The 16603-nt window shown below is 45.2% G+C and overlaps 1 protein-coding gene across 6 annotated transcripts in view; it reads left to right on the forward strand.

Annotated features, from left to right (window-relative positions):
- Positions 1-16603, forward strand: part of ANKRD13C (ankyrin repeat domain 13C) — a 189373-nt gene that overhangs the window by 12781 nt on the left and 159989 nt on the right. The window lies entirely within an intron of this gene.

The following is a 16603-nucleotide window of genomic DNA, read 5'->3' on the forward strand; positions in this document are numbered from 1 at the left end:
ACGGGTTCGCCATTCACAGTTTCACCATTTACCGCATGTGTAAACATTCACTTGTTTCGTAATATCTCGATACAAATGAGAGTCTCGGTTTCCCCACAATTTTTCGCTCACATTCGCGGATTCGGCATTTGCAGCTTCACCATTGACCGCGTATGGAAATGTATACCAACCTTCTGGTGGGGTCAGCTCCAGTAAGTTTTATTTATTTTTTCTTCTCAAATCCTTCATGGACCGGATGTCCATGCCTGACGTTCGACTGAAGGCATCGCAGGAATGTGGAATTTATTGGTTCATGGTTCGGCATTCGCCGTTTCCGCACCTGTGTGTGGCATGGGTACCTCGCTCGTAAGTATACTGTACATTTTGATGCAAAGTTGAAGTGATTAGATTTTGGCATCAAGATGTCAAAGGTCATGTCAAGTAAAAATGTGATACCTGAGAATAGCTGAAGGGATTTAAATCAAACTTGGTACAGGTATGTATAACGATGTAATAATGTGGGCGGAATCGTAACGGGCGACGTCGAGCAGTGCCGTTCTGGTTTGATGTGCATTTCATTCGAATAGTGTTCTAACAGAATGGTACGAAGCACACTTTCCATATCATGAGCAATCTACAGTTTGGGTTCAATTCACCACCTGATTATAAACTGTCAGATCCTGGGTGTTTCATAGGCAGGGTGCTTCATCGCAAGGTGGTACCACCCATCTGGTGGGTGTTGAGCTGCACTGGTCTGCTGGCATTATTTAGTGCGTTTTAAAGGTCCCATCGGAGTACGCCAGTTGTCACGAGATTCCTGAAGAAATTTCATAAATTCCTGTCCTAACCTACAGAGATCAACATCAGCTGCCCAGTCGTGCTCCCGCCCATCAATGCAAGCCCACAACCACGTGCTGCATACGAGATGACAAGAATCTTATGGTATACCTTTATTAGGCTTTACTCCAGATGACGAAAGGTTTTCCTTTCTATTCCCCTTTCTTTCGATCCAAATAATGGGTGATCTGTGCAGACATTGATAAATCTGGATATCTACTTGAGGATGGTCGTTTTTTGCTATTCAAGTCACCTCTACCAAGTGCTGTAAATAGGTGAAGGTTGGGCTGTGGATGTTGCTATGGAATTTCTGAACACAGAGCTTTAAGCGTCGTTTGACGTTTTCTCGAAAGCTCCGCACCTTGCAATGTATTCAATCTGGTCCTGTGCATCTGCTTATCGATCTGTGAGCTCGAAATGTCCTTTCCTTGGTGTGCATCTGCACAACTATGCCTTCGCATCTGCCCTCAGATTAGTTGCATTAAATTCATTAATTATGCAGGCTTGCTGGTCCGGTTGAATTTGCTGTGTTTGGGTGGGGGGGGGGGAGAAGGTTTGCAACAATTGGCATTTCAGCAGGCCGTACACGGGTTGCCACTTGCTCAAGCTATGTAACCACCCCTCCCCCTCCTCCGAATGAAGTTTGCTTTTTGGTTGTGTTTTTTTATTGTTGCTGATTTCAACTTGAGATCTTGCATTTGTTGCCTCAGTGGTAAGCATTGTGTATGCAAGGCACTGTGTGCACCCAGTGAAAAATGGGCCGGCTACGCTTACTGTCCAGGACAGTGAGCGTACTCGTCGATTGCTGCGTTGGGAGGTTGTGTTGGGGAGGGGGTTGAGTGGGAAGGAGAATATAAACGCACTTGCCAAATTGGTTGGCTTCCCACACTCTTCTGCATATCTTGTCTCAAGGCTGTTTCTCTATATTCAGAGCTTGGATGGACTGTATGCTTGGTGTTGGCTTAATGGTTGGGGTGGTGGGCTTGAGATCCTATGATCCTGAGTTCAAATCCCACTTGGCTGTTGAATTAATACCAGGTGGGGTTGACTCTGCCTGTCATCCTTCTGAGTTGGGCAAAATGAGTGCCAGCTTGCTGGTATACTGTGTCGGAGTGGCGACCTGTCCAGGATTGTGCCCAATAGCCAAGGAGACTGCTTCGGCAGCACCAACGCTCTGCACAGAGTGTAGGTCCAATGGATGGATGGACTGTTGTATCCCATTGAGAATGTCCCATGATTTTTAGGTTGATTGGAGGCATTTTAAAAAGAGTTGAAATTGATTATATTCTTCTTCTTCTTTCGGCTAGTTCCCGTTTGGGGTCGCCACAGCGGATCAACCGTCTCCATTTCGTTTTGTTGTCCGCATAATGATTTGGCATAGGTTTTTATGCCGGATGCCCTTCCTGACGCAACCCTGGTCGCCTCTTACGACACACAGGGATATGGTACACCTACCTATTCTAACCGGGGCATACACCGGGCCCAGTACACTGGTACTCATTTCGTCGACCTCGGAAGGATGACAGGCTGAGTCAACTCCCTGGTGTTTTCGACTTGGTATATATATATATATATATATATATATATATATATATATATATATATATATATATATATATATATATATATATATATATATATATATATATATATATATATATATATATATATATATTAATCCAGTGGCTCAACGGGGCTTGAACTCAGGACCTTTTGGGTCCCAAGCCACTGCCCTAACCACTGCGCCAACACCAGGATTATATAGGACCTGAAATAGTTATTAACCTCCGCCATCGAAGATGGACGGAGGTTACTGTTTTCACCCCTGTCTGTTTGTTACTTACGAAATCTAAAGATTTCTTACTTACGAAATCTAAAGATTTGGTAAGTATATTGATCCCTTCTGTTTCTGTTTGTTTTTTGTGTGTTTGTTTGTTTGTTTGTTTGTAGGCACGATAACTCGAGAATGGAAGAAGCTAGCAATGTCAAATTACATCACGTGATTCAGGAGGGCGATAGCTAGTGCTGATTAGATTTTGGTCAAAATCGGTCAAAGGTCAAGGTCACAGTGAGGTCAAACGTAATTCCGTAAATTCACGTGGAGAAATGGAGTATTTTTGCTTGCTCGACGTTACGAGTTCATTTTAACTTCGATTTTAATTTTGTCTTCGGTTTTTGCGATCGCTTTGGACGCTTAAAACTCGGTTGTCGAAATTCTGGTAAAAACCGGATGTTTTGGAGACGTTTTAAGATTGTATAAAAAAATTTCACTCGACGCGTCATGGGTCGTCCCATGATGCAGTGTGCTCGAGTAGACGCGTCGTTGAGTTATGTTAAGGTTTAATTGCGTGGAGAAATGGAGATTTTTGCTTCGGTCGACGTTACGATTTTTGATGGTTTGATACAGAATCATCGTAGAACCTTCTCGAGAGACAGGTTTTATGAGACAAGGTCAGAGGTCAAGTTGAGGATTTCATAAGTACCAGTCTATGACTGCTTGTCACTTACGAAATGTAAAGATTTCGTAAGTATATTGATGACTTCCGTTTCTGTTTGTTTGTAGGCACAATAACTCGAGAACGGAAGAAGCTACCAATGTCAAATTGCACCACGTGATTCAGGAGTGTGATGGCTAGTGCTGATTAGATTTTGGTCAAAATCGGTCAAAGGTCAAGGTCACAGTGAGGTCAAACATCCAAAACATTCGATTTTTGATGGTTTGGTACAGAATCATCGTAGAAACAACTGGTTTGCGTCGCTACCTTCTCGAGAGACAGCTTTTATTAGACAAGGTCAGAGGTCAAGTTGACGATTTCGTAAGTACCAGTCTATGACTGCTTGTTTGTTTGTTTGTGAACAGTATTACGGAAAAACTCCTGGACAGATTTCGACGAAACTTGGTGGGGCGATTAGGTCTGGTCCAAGGATCATGCCATAAAATTTTGGACTTGATCCAAAGTCCAATATGGCCGCTTTTGCGGCCATTTTGGAAAAATATTTGAATTTTTGTTTTTGCATTTCTACATGTTTTAAGTGATTTCCAACCCAAAAATAAAAAATCTGTTAGAGAAAAAAAAAAAATTTGCAACTTTTTTCAAAAACATTTCGATTTTATTTGAAAAATATTAGAATTTTTTTGCATTTCTACATGTTCTAAGTGATTTCCAACCCCCCCCCCAAAAAAAATTTGTTAGAGAAAAAAAACCCAGAAATTTTGCAACTTTTTTTTCAAAAAGATTTCGATTTTTTTTTTTTTATTATTATTATTTTTTTTTTTTTGGCATTTCTACATGCGCGTCGATCAAGTTTAGTGTATTCAATCGTGGTTCAGTAGAGTCTGATCCGTTTTGACCGACAATGAATAGGATATCAGGTTCACTTAAGTGACCCAGCAGTATTGGCGGCGGAGGTTTTGCACTCTACCGAGTGCTCCCCCTCGAGTTGGTACCTGTTTTGCTTGATAAACTGTTTTCAAGGTGCGAGTTGTTTTTTTGTTTGTTTTTTTTTTATTCCATTTTCTCTGTGCTTTCGACAACGATACGAGTTTTCTTTTGCCAAGATAACCTTGATCAGTGTTGTGACTAAAATCCGACATTGATGAGCGAAGGCAGCTCGTGGGTGGCTTGTCCTTGGGAGTGGGAATGTACAAATGTGTTCTTTCTCTTTTAATGAGCTTGCAGTCCCAAGGACATGAGCTGGCCTGGAATTTGTATTCCCAGAATGCTCCCTGACGGCTGAAGGTTTGAAGTCACCCCATGAGGTTAATCAGAATTATCGTCTAACTTTCCGTGACACAACCTACTTTTGGTGATTTGCCTTGCCGGGGAATTCCTTGCAAAGTGCAGAGAATTTACATCTTAAAGGAAACTTTTTATTTTTTTAATTGTAATAAAAGTTTTGTATTTGGGAAGAGTATTCCATAAATGTAAAAATCTCCATCTTTTTTATCCCATGTGCCTTTTTTGAGGTCAAAAAAATATTCTGTCCCATTTCCAACAAAAACTAATATTTTATTTCCAGTGGAATAAAACGTCGAACCGGGGATGTCTCTAGTAGTTGGATGATTTCTCAAAATTCTTTCGGAGCTTTATAATGGGGAACATTGGAATCGATGTAAGACTCTCCCACCGATTGTACGTCCGTTACCAAAATATCACGATTTTTCCCTTTCCTGAGCAGACAAGGAATAAATTCCAAAATAATTTGCATCCATCCACAGGTCGGGATCCTCCTGGGATATTACTTACATTTGCAATTGTGGAGAAAAGAAGAATCGATTTTTACATACGCCTGTTACCATCTTTAGCTCATACTGGGAGAGCTTCGAGGTTTCATGTCCTTCGTTGAGTTGATGCTATTTCTCCAGTTTTTGTAAGTTAATTACTGTCTGATACTTCTACTGTTGCATGCACTGTAGAGCACACACACACCAACCATGTGATTACGGTGTGTTTACATGTAAGGTGTGGACGTGAGAACCAGGAGTGATGTCATTGTGACCTTTTAAGTCCTCTGACGTCACAATAAGCACTCTGTTTGGAGGGAAATCTTAAGACGTGCTGGCTTTAATCTTCCGTGTGTATTTGTACTCAAATTTTTAGCTGCGTTCATTCACATCATCTGCACGTTACATTGACAAAAGCAAGTCCTTGTCCTTTCGCTCAGCCTCGGCCATATATTCCTGATACGTGAAGCCCATGCCTGCAGAAAATCGACTTTTCGGAATGCTGGCCGCATTCATCCAATTATCATGTAAGATTGCTAAAAAGTTCTCCATTGGTAGGTGCTCTGATGTTAAAAGGTTCATATCGATTGCTCAAGCGGTTGTGGAGAAAACAATTTTTTTTTGAAAAGCCAATAAAGTTGAAAAAGTGGTGGCGGAAGAAAAAAAAAGAAGTTAGGGCCTCACCAACATTCCACAACATAGTCAAGGATGGTTGTGGATGACAATTACAAATTGAAAGATTAGTGAGAGTTTGTTTTATCAATGTTTCAAGCATTTTGATGAAATCTGGGCAGCTTTTCTATTTTTTTTTTTGTTTGATGCAACTCGCCAGTGGTGAAAGTATAAGGAACAAGAGTGTTTGGTTCATTTCCCAGATCTTGCTGAATCGGTTTTGAAGCAGTCAACTGACAATTAAGTTTCTGCACCTGTAAGAGTTAAAAAAAAATAGCTGTGATTGTTACCAAATTCTTCAGCTTTCATTGGCGATACATTGTTAAAGAATATTACTTTTTCATTTGAAGCATCGAGGAGTCGAGAGAAAAGTCACCTTTGTGTAAGATGGCTCCGGTTTCGTTTTCTGCTCCAAAATCCACTTGAGGGCTAAATTATGGAGCTCGACAATATGCCTGTTACTTAATTTGCATAACTGTTAAGGATTGTTATTCCCTCCGCCACCGAAGGTGAAGGGGGTTATGTTTTCACCCCTTTCTGTTTGTTTGTCTGCTTCTGTACAGGATATCTCAAAAAGTTGTGGACGGATCCGGATTAAATTTTGTGGACAGGTTGGGTGTGTGCCAAGGACGAACTGATTAGATTTTGGTGAAGCTCCGGATCCGGATTCGACTACTAGAATTTTTAAAGTGATTCTTCACCATTGAAAGATAAGGCCAAAAAGGATATATAGCAGGATATCTCAAAAAGTTTTGTACAGATTCGGATGAAACTTGGTGGACTGGTAGGGTGTGTGACCACGACAAATTGATTTTGATTTTGCTGAAGATCCAATTCTGGATCTGGATGCGAGAGTGATTTAATTTTTTAAGTGATTCCTCACAATTGAGAGATAGGACCAAAAACGATATACAGTAGTACTGTATAGCATGATATTTCAAAAATGTATTGGGCCCGATATGTTCTCGTGGATCAGGCATTACGTGGCAGAGGTATGCGCTCTCCCAAGTGCCCTTCTAGTTTCAATATTATTTCCTCAATATTCTTAGTCAGCCCTTAAGCCACCTCCTTAAATTCACTCCTGTACAGTGTACATCCATTATCGTAAAATTGTTCATACGCCCCTTGCCAACAGAAAGCCTGTAAAGTGCTCATGAATTGTGTGTTCTTTTAAAATGCTTTATGGATGAAATTGATTTATGTTCAAACATGAAATTTAAAAAAGCTTGAATTTTGTTGAAGAATTTGGAGTTGTGTTATTCTGTCATACCAGACTCTGTGGCATCATGGTTACAGTGTTTGATCTGAGTCTGGGAGTTTGATGCCGACCTTGGCAGAGTCGCAACAAAGATTCAGAAATGTAACGTTCTGATTCGTTGATTGATGCTCAGCATTTAAAGGATAGGCCATGGTTTAAATCCCCACTGAGTGCAGAGAGAGAAATGATGTCATACGAGATGATGTCACTGGTACTCAAGAGAGCTCTGGAAAGTGGTGTTGCTTCCCACAAGCTCAGTGGCCATAATTTTGTGGAATCAAATCCATTGTTGTCTTGTGTTTTGTATTCGAGCTCCTCCATGAGCCTTCAACCCTGTATAATTAAAAAGAAGCTCGAATGAGCTGAGATCCTCGTCCTCTTAATGATGACGTCATTGTGATGTATCAGGTTTGCGATAAATTATCTGTGCTAATGCCCGGCTTGATTCCCGCAAACAAAATTCAAACAGCTTGCCAAGTTTCGGAAATAATGGTATAGGCGATTTCCATTAGCGACAATATTATGATGTCAACTTTTTTTCTTGAAAGAATCTCCAAAATCGGAGATGGTTACTGCCTGCACGTGGGCTTTCTGCATATACATGGCAAATTTCACGAAGATCCGATGAAAACTCTGGGTTGTGAAACAAAAAATGTCAAAAAATAGGAATGACGTCATAAAAATTGATATGACGTCATCGTGATGTATCGTATGTGCAGTAATTCATCTCTGCTAATGCCCTGTTCAATTCCCACAAACAGAATTCAAAAAGCTTGCCAAGTTTGAGATAATTTTTAAGGCGATTTCCATTTGCTGAGATATTTTGACGTCGTAACTTTTTTTTTCTCGGAGGAATTTTCAAAATCGGAGATGGTTACTGTGTGTGCAGGATATTTTTACATATATACGCCAAGTTTCAGGAAGTTTCGATGAAAACTGTTGGCTGTGAAACAAAAAAGTCCACAAGAACAACAACGTGAGCAAGACTTCCAGATCCTCCATGAGGATCTAAAAATAATAACACAACTGATGATGTGGTTAAAAAGATGTATGTCTGGTACTCAAACTTCTTCAGATCTTCCAATATATTGAATGATTTTTGTTAATTTTTTTTCCCAGGAAATTCATGTTTCCAAAGATTGAAAAACCGTAACAGCATTCCTGGAGTTATTATTGAGCAACTTACAAATGTGGAAATATTGTCTGAAATGTATATCCATTACTGTCATTATCCTGCAATGTCGTTGCCTTTTTAAAAATTTTTTTTAAGGCTTCATCGTTACACAACTGTAACTATAAGAGATGTATGTGTGTTTGTCTGTCTGTCTGTCGCCAGTTTTTCTCAGAGATGGTCAAACTGATCTTCGTCAAACTTCCAGAGGTTCATCAGTGAGTGCCAGGGAGTGTTTTCGGCAAAAAAAACTTGAAAATTTTGAAAAAAAAAGTTGGATTCCCTTGCACTCTGAAGAAAAAAAAAGAAATCACTCTGAAGTGCCTTCAGCCTTTGTAGCTCTGTGAAATAAGATATTAAATGATCCCTGACCCCTTTCCTTAGACTAGGGAGTGTAGGGAAGTGTTTAGGAGCCTTCCAATAAATAAATAAATAAATTTTTGATTTCAAAATGCCAACAGGATGAGAAAAGCACTGGGCAACGCCGGTTACTACCCCGGCTAATATATGTATTTATTTATATGTGTATTTATTTCTACGTATATTTCTGTACGTATATTCATATATATATTTATATATATATATATATATATATATATATATATATATATATATATATATTTTAATTTCTGTATATATTGTTACAGCCATGGATACTGAGTGTATTATGAGGAGATTAATCCCCGTTTCTCCTCGGAAGAGCCGGACCTGGGGCCACCGCTCACAATTAACTTCATTAACGGTGGGTTGCTTTAGAATCACGAACGCCAATCAGTTAACCACGAGTTCCAGTGTCCACCGTCTAATTTTGCCATTTAACTGGAGGTCACGTGGCTTCCTGAACGGGGAGCGTGCCCTCGGCAAAGCACCAACCTTTTCTTGATTAGATCTTAATTAGGGCGGCAGAGCGTTTAACCGCTGGTGCGTGCCGATTATTGCAGGTCAATTAGTTTGGTAATTACCTCCCAGTCTATCAAGGTTCGGACAATGTTGGCTCAATGGAAGGAAAGGACAAGCACCGACAGGTTGGAACGTCAACAAAGGAATTTATGAATAAGGAAAAAATAAATAAAAATAACTTTTTATTTCCTTGTGGTAAAAATTAGGAAATTCAAATCAATCAAAATAATCGCAAGCAAATAAAGAATTAATCAGGCATTGATAGAAAAACAGACAAAGAGCAGATGTTTTTCACTATGCCTTACTTAACAATTAAACACGAGACAAGGGTACCCAGCAGATCATTTGGGGGGGGGGGGGGGGAGAGAAATCCAGTCTCGCTCACCAAATAGAAGTCAGCGTATAAAACGTCCTGAAATGCGTGAGTGTGCCTTGTCCGTTGCCAGCGCCCAGCCTTGCCATGCACCCACTCACAAACAGGCTTGAACGCCAATCGACATCACCCCCAAGAATCAGGTATTCCAAGAGCAGGTCTCGAGCAGAACCAGTATTTACGGTCCGAGCGTCACCCACCGTCAGGAGCCACCAGGAACCTCAACCGACGGACAGCTGTTGGGAGCTGTGAGAAGCTCAGGCCCTGTGAGAAACTGTAAGGCTGCAAGGCCGTCACTAACTGTCACCAGCTCACCAATTGTCTGACTGGAACTGATGAAACGACCATCTGCCTGGAACTGAATGAAGCAGCTGTCTTACTGGAACTGACTGAAACAACCGTCTGACTGGAACTGATGAAACGACCATCTGCCTGGAACTGAATGAAGCAGCTGCCTGACTGAAACGACCGTCTGACTGGAACTGAATGAAGCAGCTGTCTGACTGGAACTGACTGAAACAACCGTCTGACTGGAACTGATGAAACGACCGTCTGACTGGAACTGACGAAACGACCGTCTGACTGGAACTGACGGAACGACCGTCTGACTGGAACTGACGGAACGACCGTCTGACTGGAACTGACGAAACGACCGTCTGACTGGAACTGACGAAACGACCGTCTGACTGGAACTGACGAAACGACCGTCTGACTGGAACTGACGAAATGACCGTCTGACTGGAACTGACGAAACGACCGTCTGACTGGAACTGACGAAACTACCGTCTGACTGGAACTGACGAAACGACTGTCTGACTGGAACTGATGAAACGACCGTCTGACTGGAACTGACAAAACGACCGTCTGACTGGAACTGACGAAACGACCGTCTGACTGGAACTGACGAAACTACCGTCTGACTGGAACTGACGAAATGACCGTCTGACTGGAACTGACAAAACGACCGTCTGACTGGAGCTGAATGAAAATAGCAACCGTCTGACTGGAAATGACAAAAGCTGTCAGAACCACAACGAGCTATCACCAACTGCTGCAACCAGCTACCGCCAACGGACTCGAAGCTGTCAGAACCGCAACCAGCTATCGCCAACGGACTCAAAGCTGTCAGAACCGCAACCAGCTACCGCCAACGGACTCAAAGCTGTCAGAACCGCAACCAGCTACCGCCAACGGACTCAAAGCTCTCAGAACCACAACCAGCTACCGCCAACGGACTCGAAGCTGTCAGAACCGCAACCAGCTATCGCCAACGGACTCAAAGCTGTCAGAACCGCAACCAGCTACCGCCAACGGACTCAAAGCTGTCAGAACCGCAACCAGCTACCGCCAACGGACTCAAAGCTCTCAGAACCACAACCAGCTACCGCCAACGGACTCAAAGCTGTCAGAACCGCAACCAGCAATCGCCAACGGACTCAAAGCTGTCAGAACCTCAACCAGCTATCGCCAACTGACTGTCGCCAACTCGCTGTAAAAAAACGGACCTCTATTCCTCTTTATAAGCGGCCCGTCTGGGCGGAGCCTGAAGCAGACTCCAACCAAATCCACCCCGCCCATTGGCGCATCGTTGCACGTGACATCCCGCCCGTGCCACGATCATCCCTGGCCTACGATGCCATGCTTGTGGTGCTGGACGAACGGCAGAAATAAGCCATTTGCCAGAATTACCGAGTGAAAACTTGAAGCGCTCATAAAACGTCAACAACAATTATCACCTCAATGTTCAGCCTGATACGGAAAAAAAGCCAGTTTGTGTCCAGAGAGCTGCTGAACAGGGTGTCAAACATCGATGGAAAAAGACGGGTGTCAACGTCTGTGAAAGAGGTGGGTGTCGAACGGCGATGGAAAGAGGTTAGACGAGCCTCCATTGGGCTAACAGCTATCTCACTTACATGAATGTGTGTGTCGTAAAGAGAAAAAGGAGCTTTCCATAAGAGAGGGAATCTATTCTTTACGCTCCTCAACACATCACATTTCGAATCCCATCAGACATAGGGATACGTCTATCCTGGACATGCATTTAGGTAAATAACTGTATCAAAGGGCGGAGGAGCTCCTTGTGAGCCAACGGCCATCCATATCTAATGCCCAGCTGTGTCTGCAGACGTCCTCCTGCAGTTGGGTTACTTCTTATTAGGAGGTTGGTGGCAGGATTTGCACTCCGGCCACCGTAAAACCCTTCATTCCGCAAAACGCAAAAACGCAAAAAAATCTGAAAACCCACTCCGTGGGAGTACCTCCTGTGCAGCTTCCCTTCACAGGGCAGCTCACCGGATGACGGGATTGGGGCAAAGCCTTCGGGACCCCCAATCTTTGATGATAGGAGGGAAACCACGGGGTAACATCTCTGGGTCGGAGTGGTGCTGAGGTGTCGTCCACCAGACGGCGGTCTCCTTGGGTTAACCTGAGGCGGTCCCTTCGGGTGGGTGCCTGGAATGTCCTATCCCTAAGAGAGGATGATCACCTGTCTCTGTTATCATCTGAGCTCAAGCGTTTGGACATCGGGATTGCAGCTCTCTCTGAGGTTCGGAGACTGGATTGCGGCGAGATAATGGTGGGTGGTTACACCTACTATTGGTCTGGTCGCTCTGATGGTTACCATACCCAAGGAGTTGCTGCAGCTGTGTCCAATAAGCTGACCCCAATGATAATTGAGGTAACACCGCTCAACGAGCGTATTATGAGATTAAGGATTCGTCACTCTTTAGGTGTCATTTCCCTGGTCTCTGTTTATGCTCCGACTGAGGCGAGTGATCTCACCGTGAAGGACACATTCTACGCCACACTCGAGTCTGTGGTTGATCAGTGCCCCAGACGAGATACACTTCTAGTCTTGGGGGATTTCAATGCATCGACTGGAACTGATAGGGATGGTTATGAGGTGTGTGTTGGTCCTCATGGGTCAGGAACTATGAACCAGAATAGCACTAAGTTCCTTGACTTTGCAAGAAGTCATGGACTTAGGGTGGCTGGTTCATGGTTTCAGCGCCCACAAGCTCATCGCTGGACTTGGTATTCCAACGCTGGCGGTGTGGCAAAGGAGATTGACCATGTCCTCATTGACGGTCGTTGGAGGATGATCCAGAACTGCAGGGTCTACCGGAGTGCTCAGTTCCTCAATACTGACCACAGGCTTGTTGTAGCAACTCTAAAACTGCACCTTAAATCCTGGAGAATGGTCCCATCCCAGCCTAGGCTGGATGTTGCCAAGCTCAGGGATGAGAGAGTAGCTGAGGAGTTTGCGAACAGGCTGAGTGGACACTTGGGGGGTCTGGGTGCTTTGGGGGGTCCTGAAGAGTTGTGGAGCGCCTTCAAGACCACCGTCCTTGATGTTGCCGGTGGATGTCTTGGAGCTCACCGCAGGGCAAAGAAGAATTTTGTCTCTCAAGGGACACTGGACACCATTGACCAGAGTCGCAGGGCCAGGCTGAATGGCAGAGCTGAGCTGTTCAGGGAGCTGAGGCGTAAAACTGTACGTGCACTGAGGGTGGACAAGGAGGCCTATGTGCGAGGAATCTGTGAGGGGGTAGAGCATCACCTGTGGACAGGTGATTCTCGTCCCGCTTACAGGGGAATTCGCGCATTACGTTCATCCAAGCCCATCCCTCGGAGCACTCAGTTCGAGCAGAGAGTGGTAGGCTCTTGACAGAGGAGTCTGAAGTGAAGGCCCGCTGGGCCGGTTACTTTGAGCGGTTGTACCAGGCTGATCCCCCAGCTGTCGAGTTGGACGTCAGGGGTGTTACAATCCCTGTTGCTGACCCTCGAATCAACTGTGGTCCACCTTCACTTGTGTAAATACGGGCTGCGGTGAACCAGTTGAAACGGGGCAAAGCTCCAGGGATCTGTGGCATCCATGCCGAACTTCTCAAGGCTGGTGGAAATGCTGCACTCGTGTCGTTGCATGCAGTTTTGTGCTCTGCCTGGAACACAGGCATCATCCCAACTGACTGGAAGAGGGGCCTTGTTGTCCCTCTCTGGAAAGGGAAGGGTGATCACCAAGACTGCAACAACTACCGAGGGGTGACGCTGCTCTCAGTGCCGGGCAAGGTCTTTGCTCGGATAATTCTTGATAGGGTTCGCCACCATCTGCTTGAGCACCAGCGTCCAGAGCAGTCAGGCTTGACACCAAAGAGGTCAACGATTGACCGTATCCTTACCCTTCGTGTCCTCACCGAACGCAGACGAGAGTTTCGGCAGGGGCTGCTTGCAGCCTATGTTGATCTCTGTAAAGCGTTCGATTCAGTGAATCGGGATGTCCTCTGGAGGATTCTTGGTCTTCGTGGGGTGCCACCAAAACTGATCGATCTGATGTCTGAACTCTACTCTGGTACTGAGAGTGCTGTGAAGTGTGGTGGTACCATCTCTGACTTATTTCCAGTTGTTACTGGAGTTCGTCAGGGGTGTGTACTGGCCCCCACACTTTTCAGCACTTGTATGGACTGGATTTTAGGGAGGATGTCGGAGAGATCAAGTTGCGGTGCATCGTTTGGCAATGTCAAGATCTCGGACCTTGATTTTGCAGATGATGCAGTCATCTTTGCGGAGTCTTTAGACATCCTTTTGGGGGCCCTCGAGGTGCTGAATGAGGAGTCGGAGCCACTGGGATTACGGGTTTCTTGGGTCAAAACTAAGATCCAGGCTTTCGGTGACATCTTGGATGCTGCTGTCCTGTCTGTGTCTGTTTGTGGTGAGGATGTTGAGGTCGTGGAGAGATTCACTTACCTTGGCAGTGATATTCATGTCTCTGCTGGCTGCGAGTCAGAGGTCAATAGTCGTCTGGGTCGGGCCTGGGGAGTCATGGATTCACTGGATCATGGGGTGTGGCGCTGCCGGTACCTGTGCGGGAGGACGAAAGTCCGAGTCTTCAGGTCCTTGGTACTTCCAGTCTTGCTCTATGGGTGCGAGACTTGGACTCTGACCAAGGATCTAAGACGGAGACTTAATTCCTTTGGTACCAGGTGTCTTCGGAGAATCCTTGGCTATCGCTGGTCGGATTTTGTGTCCAACGAGCGGTTGCTGAGAGAGACTCGGATGAGATTTGTTACCTGCATAGTCCGTGAGCGTCAGTTGCGGCTGTATGGACATGTGGCTCGTTTTCCTGACGCTGATCCTGCTCACCAGATTCTCTCAGCGAGGGAGTCTCATGAGTGGAGGAGGCCAGTGGGCCGACCACGTGCCTCATGGTTGCAGCAGGTTGACCATCATCTCAAGGAGATGGGGATGGGCCTGGCATCTGCCTGGGGGATGGCCAGACGGAGACCCCTGGAGTACCGGCGGAAAGTGGATGCAGCGACGCGCTGTTCTGGCACATGCTCCCATACCTGACCTGTATGAGGACCGAGATGTTTGTATGCATTCGTCGGATCGGATTCTGAAATCCGTAACTATATATATATATATATATATATATATATATATATATATATATATATATATATATATATATATATATATATATATATATATATATATATATATATATATATATATATATATATATATATATATATATATATATAGTGTTACGGCTGTGGAAATTCGCAGAACACCATATAGGTCCTGAGTTCAGTTATTCCGGTAAGTCTGTGTTCAGATAGATTTCCCCACCGTTGTCAAATGGAAATTATTCGTGTGATCTGGGCTGTGATCTTTGAGGTAGCTGTTATTCTTTTGCTATGGTTATTTTGGACCAACCTCTTCACAACAACCACCTCCACCACCAACATCGCTGTGACCAACCGCATTTCAACCACAACCACCACCTTCTCCACAATGCCAACCACAACCACCTTATCCACACCGCCAACTGCATTTCAACCACCACCTCCTCCACAACCGCCCTCACACAACCACCTTCACAGCGTCAACCACAGCCACTATCTCCAAAACCGCATCTCCCCCAATACCCAACAACGAAAAAACATCGCTTCACCTTCAACTCCGCGGGCGCCGCCATATTTGCGCCGGCAACGGCAAGATTGCTGCAAACAGACGCCGGGGTTTCCTTGTTCCGAGCGACGGTGATTTCTACCACGTCCGCTCTCCCTTCAGCCTCCATGATTCCTGCCACGTCCGCTCGCTCCAAGCTTCGCCTCAGAATTCGGATCAGGAGAGTGAGAGGGGTGGAGCCAGTGGGGGTCAGAGGTGAAAGAGCGGAGATCAGATCTCGCCTCACGAACCCTATAAAAAGGCGCGCAGTGCGCCAAGGCAGTCGAGTCTGTCGGGGTTTGGAGCGGTGTGAGGAGCGGAGTTTGAGTCCAGGGGAGGGCAGTGGAAGTCCGGGTTCACCGAGGAGACGGAGTTGGGAGCACAGCAGCCCAGCCGTGCCACGCGGAACTGCGCGTTCGTGTGGGACGTGGGGAGAGCCGGAGAGAGGTTGTCAGCCAACAGCGAACGGTCCGAGGTGATCGGGCTTCGGGACAGTCCGAGCAGCGCGAGGGATGGACGGGCTCTTAAAGAGAGCATCAAGTCTGAAAGAGCATAAGGCCTGTTTGTTCCTCTGAGGCATTGCCGGCTGGGCCCGAATCACCAGGCCGTCAGACGAGGCCTGGGCCGGACCGCGGTCACGACAGCTGCCGTAGCGACGGGACGTCGCGGGTCGCCCCAACGAGGTGAAGGTAACCAACACAGTCTCGCGGAGCCTCTGCGGTCTACACGGCTCCGTGCAATGAAGACCCAAAGAGGTCCAGTCTACCCCTCGTCTTTCCTGGGGTTTTTCCTTGCTGTTGAATGAATGTGTGGCGCCATGTCCGCAAGTAGAACTGTATAAGTGACTGTACATAATAGATAGACGGTGGTAGCTCTTTTGCATTACTTTTGTTGGTTGTCTACTTGTGTGTGTGTTTGGCCTTGCATAATTACATACCTGCATAACTGCATCATTGTTTACATGTGCTTTGTAAATAAATGTGCTTGTTCAAATGTTAACCCGTTCGTTGCATCCTCTTCCCTTAATTGAGCTGCCATCTAGCACTCGGAATATAGTTGGTTTTTAAATAGCCGGTAAAGTGATCGGGACCAAAGGGACTGCGCGATAATAACCTGCTCGGTGATCACAAAAGGAAGCGAGCTGCTTTAGCGGCTCGTTTCCAAGCGGCCCCGTTGAGGTACAATCTCTCGGTAATCTACCCGCGCGAATAATTAGGTAAATCGAAGATTTTGCGATCG

This window comes from Eptatretus burgeri, chromosome 6 (genome assembly GCF_056783735.1).
Source record: "Eptatretus burgeri isolate ZD-2024b chromosome 6, Ebu_testis_v1, whole genome shotgun sequence".
Classification (NCBI taxonomy): Eukaryota; Metazoa; Chordata; class Myxini; order Myxiniformes; family Myxinidae; genus Eptatretus; species Eptatretus burgeri.